At 36.2% G+C, this 12,640-nt stretch overlaps 2 non-coding genes across 2 annotated transcripts; both read left to right on the plus strand.

The window, feature by feature from the left end:
• The first annotated feature begins 5,634 nt into the window (after positions 1-5,634).
• Positions 5,635-5,741, plus strand: LOC146929331 (small nucleolar RNA R71). Its single transcript, XR_015009168.1, has one exon. It is a non-coding gene; the product is annotated as a small nucleolar RNA R71 (small nucleolar RNA).
• Positions 5,742-8,182: 2,441 nt separating this feature from the next.
• LOC146929332 (small nucleolar RNA R71) lies at positions 8,183-8,289 on the plus strand. Its single transcript, XR_015009061.1, has one exon. It is a non-coding gene; the product is annotated as a small nucleolar RNA R71 (small nucleolar RNA).
• Positions 8,290-12,640: the final 4,351 nt, after the last annotated feature.

Genomic DNA, 12,640 nt, shown 5'->3' on the forward strand with positions numbered 1-12,640 from the left:
GACGGTTTTAAAATCGGGAAAGAATTGGGCAAGAAAAACTTACCTCATTTGTTGCCATGAAAAGATAGAACCAATTTCCAATGAATGAAACCAAGCACTAGCTCTACCCCCTAAGGAGAAAGGAAAGAGGTGCAGCCTTAAGGCCTCTTGGTTTGCATTCAAGGTTCCACTGAGTCTTAAAAAGGTTGAAATATGAAAATTCGGATCCTCAGTGGGTGATCCGAAAAATTGATTTTGCTGCACTAGGTGAACAAGTGCAGGTTCTATTTCAAAATTATCCTTAACTGTTGGGTACACAATAGCATCATATGACTCATTTGAAGATGGGATTGCATACTCTTTGAGAGAGTGTTCCTTAGTCATATCGTTATTATCTTCCCAAGAAGTTAAAGGAAAAAGAAGAAATAGAAAAATATATATTTTTTTTTTTTGGATAGAACTATAAAAAGAAAAAAAATATAAAATAAAGCAAAAGATTTTTTATTTTTTTTTTAGAAAGAAATATATAAAATAAAATAAAATAAAATAAAGCAAAAGATTTTTTTTTTTTTTAGTCTAATCGTTAAAAAAAAATTAACCAAATTGCAATAACTCCCCGGCAACGGCGCCAAAAACTTGATAGGCCAAACCGCAAGTGCACGGTCTATCGAAGTAATAGTAGTAAAAGAGTATCGTTCCGCTAGGGAGTTATGAATTCGATTAACTTTTAGAGAATGATTAGAAAAGAAGAAAGATTATAAAAAGGGAGGTATAGTTGCTGAAGGTAAATAACAATAATAATAAAAGAGCCTTGGGATCATTGGTTCATCATAACAACGAATCCTTCACAAACAAGCCTTAAACTTATAATTATGCGTTAATCTTAATTTCTAAGGACAAGTTTCTCTTTAGCATATCACAGCTTCTCTCGAAGTCAGTGAGTGTATCCCTCCAACAACAACACCTATTCTCATGGGTGATTGCCTTTGGGACCCTTGAAGATCGAAACTTTATGTGTCCCAAGGTTTGCTAGACTATTCTCATGTTTCGCAAACCTTGTCTAAATTCACTTGTTCGGATATCAAAGCTCCGCGTTCGCTTTATGAATTGATATCTGTGATGATGAATTAACCATTATCAAACCCTCCGCGTTCGCTTCCACAGTTTGATAATAATTAATTCATGTTAAAACGGTGAATTTAGATTAGGAATTAAGGTAACATATAATTAGGGTTGAAGGCTTGGCTTGATCCGGATTACGTCATTAGACTTATCCAACAATCCCAAGACAAAGAAGTCTACTCACTAACATTCATTGTAGACATGGGGGAAGAAGAGAGAAAGCAATAAAGTAAAAGAACAATAATATAAAAGTGAACTTTTATTCCAAGAACAAAAGATGAATGTTTATGATGGAGTGCTACTCTATTTATAGCTTTACAATTGACTTAAAATCTAAGCAACTATAAGGGCTAATCAATAAAACTACAACAGAGTAACTTGGGCCCGAAGAAAAAGCAGCAAAAGGCCTTCTGTGAGGTGGCACGGCCGTGCCACATATTGGCACGGGTCGTGCCAAGCTTCTGACTTGGGGGCTTTATATTTTTGTTCCGAATCTTTCGTATTTTTGCTCCAAATCAGCTCCAGACTCCTTTCTTTTGCTCCAAGACACCTTCCATCATATATTCGTTCCTAAAATATAAAATATGCAATTGTAGTAAAAAGATTCAAAAAGGAAATATTATTGTAATAAAATAAATTCAAATCTAAATAAAACTAAACTAAATAATGCATAAAAATAGACTAAATATAGACTCATCAAACTCCCCCACACTTGAATCTTTGCTTGTCCTCAAGCAAAAGGCAATAGACATAGCAGCAACAAGAAAGATTAAACCATGGCAACACAATTAAAAACACAAGTCTCTCCTAAGGTTTTGTTTCAAGTGGACTAATTACGACTTCAAGTATTCTTTGTGAACCTATTCAACCCAACAACAAGTCTTAAGTGAGTGTGTGTGTGCAGTCCAACCTTTTTCTTGCTCTTGTATAAGACAGATATTATGAGGAACATGTTTTATCCTTAATGCTAAAGTAACCGAGAAAAGTCCTTTCTTCATTTCATATAAGAGTGATGGGAATTTAAGTTAAAATTGAATTAAATTAACAATTAAGCACAAAGGGGCTGCAGATGCTTAGGGGCTATCTATCCTCATAGGAAGTCTTTTTGGATGTAATTGTCCTTTCCCCCTAGATTCAAAATCACCCTAAGCAGTGCTGCAAAATTTTCTTTTATTTCATCTCCGCGTAGGAAGTCTTTTTGGATGTAATTGTCCTTTCCCCCTAGCATTGATGAATTTATTTTCTTTAAGTTCAAATTAGGGAGTCACCACCACAATTAGGAAGTTAGGGATTGTCCTTTCCCCCACATGTTGGTGCCATTCTCCCGCCCCATTTAACTTTTAACAATTAAGAATATAACATTGAAGCACATTTGATTAATTTCCCACACAAACTTATACTACTTTTACTCTAAAGACTTTAAAGGGTCTAAGTTAACACTAAAGATAGAACGTGCTCCTTAAAATACCTATTCATACACTTGCTCAAAGATTGCAACCGGATGCTTTTCTCATTGGAGAGTTTTTCACAATAAAACAAGATATGGGTATAGCAAGAACACTAAAAACACAAGAAATTGCTTTGATGCACAAGAAACACCCTTTTTAAGAAAAGACAACAAAATTTTTTATGCCATACGATTTCCATTAAAAACAAGCTACTTAATCATGCCTTTCGCTATAAAAACAATAAAATAATAAAGTTCAAGGGAGTTTGTGACACTACGACTCTAGACACTTTATTAGGCTCCCCCCACACTTAGGAGAAGCATTGTCCTCAATGATTCAAAAAGAAAAATAAAAGAAAAAGAAGAAGAAGTAGAAGAAGAAGAAAAAGAAGTAGAAGAAGAAGAAGAAGAAGAAGAAGAAGAAGAAGAAGAAGAAGAAGAGTAGAGGAAGAGGAAAGCTCACAATTTTATTGAAGTCCATAGTGGACTTTGGAGGTGAAGGTGTTGCATCATGTTTTGGAGCATTTGATTGTTTTCTTCATTTATTCGATTGCTCCTTTGGACATTGTTCCTTTCAACACCTTATTTTTGTTGCTCGGTGCTTATTCTTTGAACTTTGGTTTGCATCCATGCCCGCCGTTCATCATTATATCTTCCACCGACTTCTTGTTCATGGTGCAAGTTTGTACCTACCTCTTCTTCATTACCATCATCATCACCATCATTATGTACCTGGGGGTTAGTACCAACATAAAACAAATTTTCCACCACCTCTAGAATAGTTAAGTCCGGAATAGATAGAATAATCAAACAATAAGCTCTAATAATGCTCCATTCATATTGGTAATTATGATTAGGTTCATGGGTTCTAAGGAAGGACAAAGTGGTGAGAGTATATAAGTTTAAATAATAGTTCCCTCTATCCTCTAGATCCCTTGATTCACACTCACCCCAAACTTCCTAGCGATAAAAGTGATGATTCCACCTACCATTATATCACCCTTATCATCCGGTTTCTTTTTAACAATTAAAACAAGATAATCAAGCAAATAATGGCAAATGTTAATAGGATGGTTATAAAGCATAGCCCACAACAACAGCTCATCAATCCTCATCATTCCTACCTATTTCCTACTTTATATGGTGCAAGCCATAACCCTTTGAAGGTACCTAAGCACAGGGTTGTGTTATTCAACAGCCTAATCATATGTTCATCCATTCCTAGTCTATCCATAACATTAATCATCAGGGTACCTGCAAGCATAGATAGTTCTAGAGATTAGAGAATTGTACCTATTTCTTTGCTTGGAATCCTTGATTTGGATCCCATGATTATGAGTTGTTGATTGCTTCTTGGTTGCACCACTTCTGAAGTCTTCAGTCTACTTACCTTTCTGCTTTGATTCCAATTGACCTTAGTTGACTTGGTGTGGATTTTGGGTGAAGGTTAGGGTTTTGTGTGCGAAAGGTTGGTTTAGTGATGGGGTTGGGGTTTAAATAAGATTTTTGAGTTTATTGATGAAGATTGGTGGAGAAATTATGGTTTGGTGAAGTTTAAGGAGAGTTATGGAGGAAGAATGAAAGAGGTTGTTTTGAATAACATAAAAAAATAAATAAAAAAATAAAAAAAAATTTTTCAAAAATTTTTTTTTTTTGGCTAAAAGGTTGGCACGGCCGTGCCAACATTAGCACGGGCCGTGCCAAGCTTCTGTAAAAAGAGGGAAGAATTTTTTTTTTTTGAGAATTTTTTTTTTTGGATTTTTTTTTTTTTTGGTTTCTGGTCAATGTCTTCAACTTTCTTTCCCCTTTTTGCATCATATTTGGTCAAATACCTACAAAACAAATTAAAATAACACAAAACAAAAAAAAAAGCAATAAAATTCATGGGTTGCCTCCCACGAAGCGCTCGTTTAGAGTCATTAGCTTGACGGTTAGAAAGTGGTTCATCTATCCTATACCCAATCTTTTGGAAAGGGATAATGGCATCAAACTAACATTCTCTCCCAAATCACACATGGCTTTTTCTATAGTTTCAGATCCTATGACACAAGGTAGGGAAAAGCTTCCTAGATTCTTAAGTTGAGATGGCAATTTTTTTGGAAGTATTTCAATAAAATTCATAAACTGCTCATCTAACTTGGACTCATCAAACCCTTGTGTTAATGGAATTTCAGGTTCATGAGATGGTGAAACAAATGACTTTTCATTCTCTCCTATGACTTTCTCACTTTGAGGCTCATTACACCCTATCTCTCCTTCATTGTTCTTAGCTTTCACAATGGGGTCCTCTAATTGCCTACCATCCCTAAGGATAATAACACTTATATGGTTTTTGGGGTTGGTTTCGGTTTGGTCTAGGAGGACTTCGGAGGTTTGAGAGGGAGTAGCCACTTGAGATGTTTGAGTCTCTAGCATCTCACTGTGAGTAACTATGGAGTCTACTTTCGATGTAAGTTTGGCAAAAGAGTCACTCATAAATTCAGTTTGGTTTTGAAGCTCTTGGAGCTGCTTGGATTGATTTATAAGAAAATTTTCTAAAAAAAGTTCCAAGCTGGATTTTTGAGGGACTCTTTGGTTGTGTGCATAACTGTGTGGTGTTGTTTGTTGTCCAAAAAGATTTTGAGGGGTTTGAAAGGAAATTTGATTGTTTCTAAACCCTTGATTATATTGAGCATAGTTTACTTGCACAGGACTTCTAACAACACTACCTAGTTGGCAACCAATGCCAATATGGCCAAATTCACCACAAATTTCACAAGAAGGGGATGCAGTAGAAGAAGAAGAAGAAGAGATGACACTAACATTTATTTTTTCAAATTTTTGGGTTAATGCATCAATTTTAACGGCAAGGTGATCATAGTTAGAGACTTCATACATACCTGCCTCCTTTTTGGAGGGTGAAGAATTAGTGATGGCTCTCTCGTCGGTCCACTTGTAATAATTTTGAGCCATGTCTTCAATCAAGGCGTATGCTTCTGTGTAATTATTGTTCATTAAAACTCCACCTGCAGCTGCATCAACACAAATTTTTGTGGTATATATATAAAAGACCATTATAAAAAATGTGAATAATAAGCCAATTCTTTAAACCATGATGGGGACAAAGTCTAAGCATTTCTTTGAAGCGCTCCCACGCAACGTAAAGAGATTCACCATCCTTTTGAGTGAATTGTGTGATTTGAATCCTTAATTGGACGGTTTTAAAATCGGGAAAGAATTGGGCAAGAAAAACTTGCCTCATTTGTTGCCATGAAAAGATAGAACCAATTTCCAATGAATGAAACCAAGCACTAGCTCTACCCCCTAAGGAGAAAGGAAAGAGGTGCAGCCTTAAGGCCTCTTGGTTTGCATTCAAGGTTCCACTGAGTCTTAAAAAGGTTGAAATATGAAAATTCGGATCCTCAGTGGGTGATCCGAAAAATTGATTTTGCTGCACTAGGTGAACAAGTGCAGGTTCTATTTCAAAATTATCCTTAACCGTTGGGTACACAATAGCATCATATGACTCATTTGAAGATGGGATTGCATACTCTTTGAGAGAGCGTTCCTTAGTCATATCGTTATTATCTTCCCAAGAAGTTAAAGGAAAAAGAAGAAATAGAAAAATATATTTATTTTTTTTTGGATAGAACTATAAAAAGAAAAAAATATAAAATAAAGCAAAAAAAATTTTATTTTTTTTTTAGAAAGAAATATATAAAATAAAATAAAATAAAGCAAAAGATTTTTTTTTTAGTCTAATCGTTAAAAAAAAATTAACCAAATTGCAATAACTCCCCGGCAACGGCGCCAAAAACTTGATAGGCCAAACCGCAAGTGCACGGTCTATCGAAGTAATAGTAGTAAAAGAGTATCGTTCCGCTGGGGAGTTATGAATTCGATTAACTTTTAGAGAATGATTAGAAAAGAAGAAAGATTATAAAAAGGGAGGTTTAGTTGCTGAAGGTAAATAACAATAATAATAAAAGAGCCTTGGGATCATTGGTTCATCATAACAACGAATCCTTCACAAGCAAGCCTTAAACTTATAATTATGCGTTAATCTTAATTTCTAAGGACAAGTTTCTCTTTAGCATATCACAGCTTCTCTCGAAGTCAGTGAGTGTATCCCTCCAACAACAACACCTATTCTCATGGGTGATTGCCTTTGGGACCCTTGAAGATCGAAACTTTATGTGTCCCAAGGTTTGCTAGACTATTCTCATGTTTCGCAAACCTTGTCTAAATTCACTTGTTCGGATATCAAAGCTCCGCGTTCGCTTTATGAATTGATATCTGTGATGATGAATTAACCATTATCAAACCCTCCGCGTTCGCTTCCACAGTTTGATAATAATTAATTCATGTTAAAACGGTGAATTTAGATTAGGAATTAAGGTAACATATAATTAGGGTTTAAGGCTTGGCTTGATCCGGATTACGTCATTAGACTTATCCAACAATCCCAAGACATAGAAGTCTACTCACTAACGTTCATTGTAGACATGGGGGAAGAAGAGAGAAAGCAATAAAGTAAAAGAACAATAATATAAAAGTGAACTTTTATTCCAAGAACAAAAGATGAATGTTTATGATGGAGTGCTACTCTATTTATAGCTTTACAATTGACTTAAAATCTAAGCAACTATAAGGGCTAATCAGTAAAACTACAACAGAGTAACTTGGGCCCGAAGAAAAAGCAGCAAAAGGCCTTCTGTGAGGTGGCACGGCCGTGCCACATATTGGCACGGGCCGTGCCAAGCTTCTGACTTGGGGGCTTTATATTTTTGTTCCTAATCTTTCGTATTTTTGCTCCAAATCAGCTCCAGAATCCTTTCTTTTGCTCCAAGACACCTTCCATCATATATTCGTTCCTAAAATATAAAATATGCAATTGTAGTAAAAAGATTCAAAAAGGAAATATTATTGTAATAAAATAAATTCAAATCTAAATAAAACTAAACTAAATAATGCATAAAAATAGACTAAATATAGACTCATCACTTAGAGTGAGTAGCAATAGAATCAACTTTGGTAGTGAGCTTGGAAAGAGAATCGTTTAGAAATCAGGTTTGGTTTTTGAGTTCTTGAAGTTGTTTATTTTGGTTGGCAATAGAATTTTCCAACAAAATTTCCAAATTGGATTTCTGAGCGACTCTCTAATTGATTGCATAGCCAGGTGGTGCTACTTGTCCATAGGGATTTTGGTTTTTATAAAAGTTTTGATTTTGTCTCATCCCTTGGTTGTATTGAGCATAGTTCATTTGCTCAACACCACTAATAGCACTACCTAGTTGGCAATCAACACCAACATGACCAGTTATACCACAGATTTCACAAGAAGGAGATGTAGAAGCAGAAGTGACAGCACTAACATTTAGTTTTTCAAATTTTTGGGTTAGTGCACCAATCTTAGAAGCAAGGTGATCATAGATAGAGACTTCGTACATACCTGCCTCCTTTTTGGAGGATGAAGAACTAGCGATGGCTCTCTCGTCGGTCCATTTGTAATGATTTTGAGCCATGTCTTTAATCAAGGCATATGCCTCCGTGTAGTTTTTGTTCATTAGAGCTCCACCTGCAGCTGCATCAACAGACATTTTAGTGGTATAAGACAAGCCATTATAAAAGGTGTGGACTATGAGCCACTTCTCTAAACCATGGTGGGGACAAAGTCTAAGCAATTCCTTGAAACGCTCCCACGCATCATAGAGAGATTCCCCATCTTTTTGATTGAACCGTGTGATTTGGTCCCTTAGTTTAGCAGTTTTAGAGGGGGGGAAGAATCGGGCAAGGAATGTTTGCCTCATTTGATCCCATGAAGTAGTGGAACTGACTTCAAGGGAATGGAACCAAGCGCTAGCTCTATCCCTTAAGGAAAATGGAAAGAGATGAAGTCTTACGGCCTCTTTGTTCTCCTTTAGGGTTCCACTAATTCGTAGGAAAACAGAGATGTGAAGATTGGGATCCTCGGTGGGGGATCCCGAAAACTGATTTTGCTGCACCAAGTTAAGTAGGGCAGGCTTGATTTCAAAGTTGTCATCCTCAACCGTTGGGTACACAATAACAGCTTGTGGCTCAGCCGTAGACGGCGTTGCATACTCTTTGAGAGTACGATCAGCCATGGCGGTGTTATTTCGTGTGTCTCTCTTTCTTTTAGGCAAAAACCATTCGATCTCGGGAATGAGTATCACTCGATTTCTGGTTCTTCGCATAAAAAAATTGAGAACCCAAGAAGCTAACGATAACAGAAATAAAAAGAAAAGAGTAAAAGAAGAAAAAGAAAAGAAAAAGAATAGAATTCTAATCACTAAGAAAAAGTAGTAGTAAAAGTAGTAGTAAAAGAGAGTATCGTTCCGCTAGGGAGTTGTTCAATTCAATTAACTTTAGGAGAATGATTAGAGGAGGAGAAAGTTTATAAAAGAGGAGGTTCAGTTGGTTGAAGTAAATAACAATAATAAAAAGAAGCCTTGGGATCATTGGTTCATCGTAATAACGAATCTTTCACAAACAAGCCTTAAACTTATAACCTTACGTTGGTCTTAATTTCTAAAGACAAGTTTCTCTTTAGCCTATCACATCTCCTTTCGGTCTCAGTGAGTGTGTTCCTCCAACAACCACACCTATTTTCATGGGTGATTGCCTTTGGAATCCTTGAAGCTTGAAAATTTATATGTCTCAAGGTTTGCTAGACTATTTTCATGTTTCGTAATCTTTGTCTAGATTCACTTGTTCGAATATCAAAACTCCACTTTCGTTTTATGAATTGATATTTGGAATAATGAATTAACAATTATCAAACCCTCCACTTTCGTTTCTACAGTTTGATAATGGTTAATTCATGTTAAAATGGTGAATCTAGATTAGAAATTAAGGTTACATAAGATTAAGGTTTAAGGCTTGGTTTGATCCGGATTACGTCATTAGACTTATCCAACAATCCCAAGACAAGAGAAGTCTACTCACTCATGTTCATCGTAGACATGGGAGAAGAAGAGAGAAAGCAATAAAATAACAAGAAAGTAAATAAAATAAAGGATGAACTTTATTATGAAAACAATTGTCACTATTTGATTCCAAGAATAAAGATGAATGTTTATGATGGAGAGCTACTATATTTATAGCTTTACAATTGACTTAAAATCTAAGCAACTACAAGGGCTATTCGGTAAAACTAAAACAGAGTAACTTGGGCTTGAAGAAAAGTAGCAAAAGGGCATCTGGGGGGGTGGCACGGCCGTGCCACATGTTGGCACGGGCCGTGCCAAGCTTCTGACTTGTGGGAGACATATTTTGTCTCCGTATCTTCATATTTTTGTTCCGAATTTGCTCCAGACTCCTTTCTTTTGCTCCAAGACACCTTCCATCATATATTCGTTCCTGAAATATAAAATATGCAATTGTAGTAAAAAGATTCAAAAAGGAAATAAAATTGCAATAAAATAAAATCAAATCTTAAATAAAACTAAACTAAATAATGCATAAAAATAGACTAAATATTGACTCATCATCGAGTCAAGTTGTGATGTTTTAACGAAGTATCTAGTGATGAAATATTTGTATGATGTTATGTGACGATGATTATGACTGTTATATGATGATATCCATGAGTATGACGTTGTTTATGATTGATAAATATGAAAATATGTTATGTATAATTTATTATGTATTTACAAGATGTATGATGAATTGTCGATGTTTGAATACAATGAAATATGATGTAATTGGTGATGTTTATGATGATAGATTAATTGATGTTGTTTATGTTGTTAAGTGTAATTAATGAATGTCTATGTTGTTAAATGTAATTAATGATGTCTATGATGTTAAATGTAATTGATGAGTTATATGCTTGATATTATTGTTTGATAAATCTCACCTCTTTTGCTTGAAAATGTTGCTCTTCGTATGGGTAACTTGCAGGTAATAAAGAATAGGCGTGGTCATGAGTGGACTCCTCACAAGTGTGTCTTTAGGTGCTCTGATACGTAACGGGATGGGAGTTTGTCATTATTTTCTATTCCCTACGTATTGTTTTATGAGAATTTTAACGAAGTTGCTGAGTTGAACTAGTTATTATGTTGTAAGACTATTTATGAGACTTTTATGATGAGGCTTGGTGCCAAAGACTATGTTTAGATGTTGACTAATTCCGCTGCGAGATCTTAAGTAATTTTTTGGTCGAATTTTGAAGGATAAATATTTATTTAATCCGTTTATGATTTTTATGAAATGTTACATTCTGTTTACGTTGAGAAACTCTGATTTATTTATGAAATTTTTACGTTGGGAAAACGGGGTGTTACACCTCACCCGCTCCAAAAGGGTCCTATTCATCCGTTCAGCAAGACCATTTTGTTGCGGTGTTCTTGGTACGGTTCTATGCCTCTTGATTCCTTTCAACCTGCAAAACTCATTAAATTGCTCTGAAATAAACTCTAGGCCATTGTCAGTTCTCAAACCTTTTAGTTTAGTTCCCATTTGATTTTCTATGAGAGTGAGCCATTCCTTAAACTTCTCAAATGTGTCACTTTTGTTTTTCAAAACAAAGACCCACACTCTCCTAGAATAATCATCAATGATGGAAAGAAAATAGGAACCCCCTCCAAGAGTAAGAGTCTTGGAAGGACCCCAAAGGTCCGAATGAACATACTCAAAAGGTCTACTAGAATGATGCATACCACTACCAAATTTTACTCTATGTTGCTTGCCTAGTATGCAATGCTCATAAAATTCTAGCTTGTCCAATTTATCTTTTCCTAGCAAACCTTGTTTAGCTAGTTCAACTAAACCTCTTTCACTAACATGCCCCAATCTCAAATGCCACAATTCGAAATTATCATGAGGTACAACACTAGCTACCGATGCATTACCAATTACTATGGAACCATCTAAAATGTATAAACCATTCATTTTAGACCCTTTAACCGTAATCAATGCACCGTGCGAAATTTTACAAACCCCATGCTCAATTCTAGTGCAATAACCTAGACTGTCAAACATGCTAAGGGAAATTAAATTTTGCTTAAGTTCGGGAACAAACCTCACATCCTTTAAAAGGAATTCAAGGCCATCAAACATCTTTAGACGAACGGTGCCCATGCCTTGGACTTTGCACGCTTTTTTATTTCCGAGTCGAACAACTCCTCCTTCTTTTAGAGCCAAAGTCTCAAAATATTCCTTCCTAGGACACATATGATAAGAGCATCCCGAGTCCAAAACCCAACTCTTCTCTGGTTCCTAACTTGTGACCACTAGTGCACCCGCACTCTCATAACCATCTTCATCGGACGCCACCGCAACTTGAACGGAAGAACTACCATTGCCCCCTTTATTCGGGCAATCCTTCTTGAAGTGACCTTGCTTATGACAAAGAAAGCATTTATACTTTGATTTGTCAAGGCCCTTGGACTTAGACTTGGACCTCGACTTCCCCTTGCCTTTTCCTCTTTGCTCACTTCTCCCTCTTGCAACGTTCAAGCCTTCACCACCCTCATCAACCTTCAAGTCCTTGAACTTGGTCAATTCTTTGGTTCTCAAAGCCGATTGGACCTCCTCCAAAGTAGTGGTGCCCTCCTTACCATAAAGGATGGTATCCTTGAAATGCTCAAAAGACTTTGGTAATGAACAAAGTAACAACAAAGCCTTATCCTCATCTTCCATATTAACTTCAATGTTGGCCAAATCATCAAGAATTTTGTTAAATTCCGCCAACTGCTCTGAGATTGCTTTAGACTCCACCATTTTGAATGAATAGAGTTGTTGTTTCAAGAGTTGCCTATGAGCCAATGATTTTGTCATGTACAATGACTCCAACTTAGCCCACATCGACGCCGCGGTAGCCTCCCTCGCGACATCCCTTAAAACCTTATCTCTGAGACATAAAACAATGGCACTCTTTGCCTTGTCTATCATCTCACGCTTCTCCGCTTGTGTCAAATGTGTCAGCATCGCCGCTTCACCCTTCAATGCTTCTACACACTTTTGTTGTGTCAAAACCGCTTGCATCTTAACCTTCCACAACCCGAAATCATTACTTCCGGTGAACTTCTCAATGTCCCACTTTGAACCCATGATACCAACTTTACCAATTCACGCCTATGCCCCACGGTG

The sequence above is a fragment of the Medicago sativa genome, chromosome 4, assembly GCF_051527215.1.
Source record: "Medicago sativa cultivar Bolivia chromosome 4, Bolivia_mono, whole genome shotgun sequence".
NCBI classification, from domain to species: Eukaryota; Viridiplantae; Streptophyta; class Magnoliopsida; order Fabales; family Fabaceae; genus Medicago; species Medicago sativa.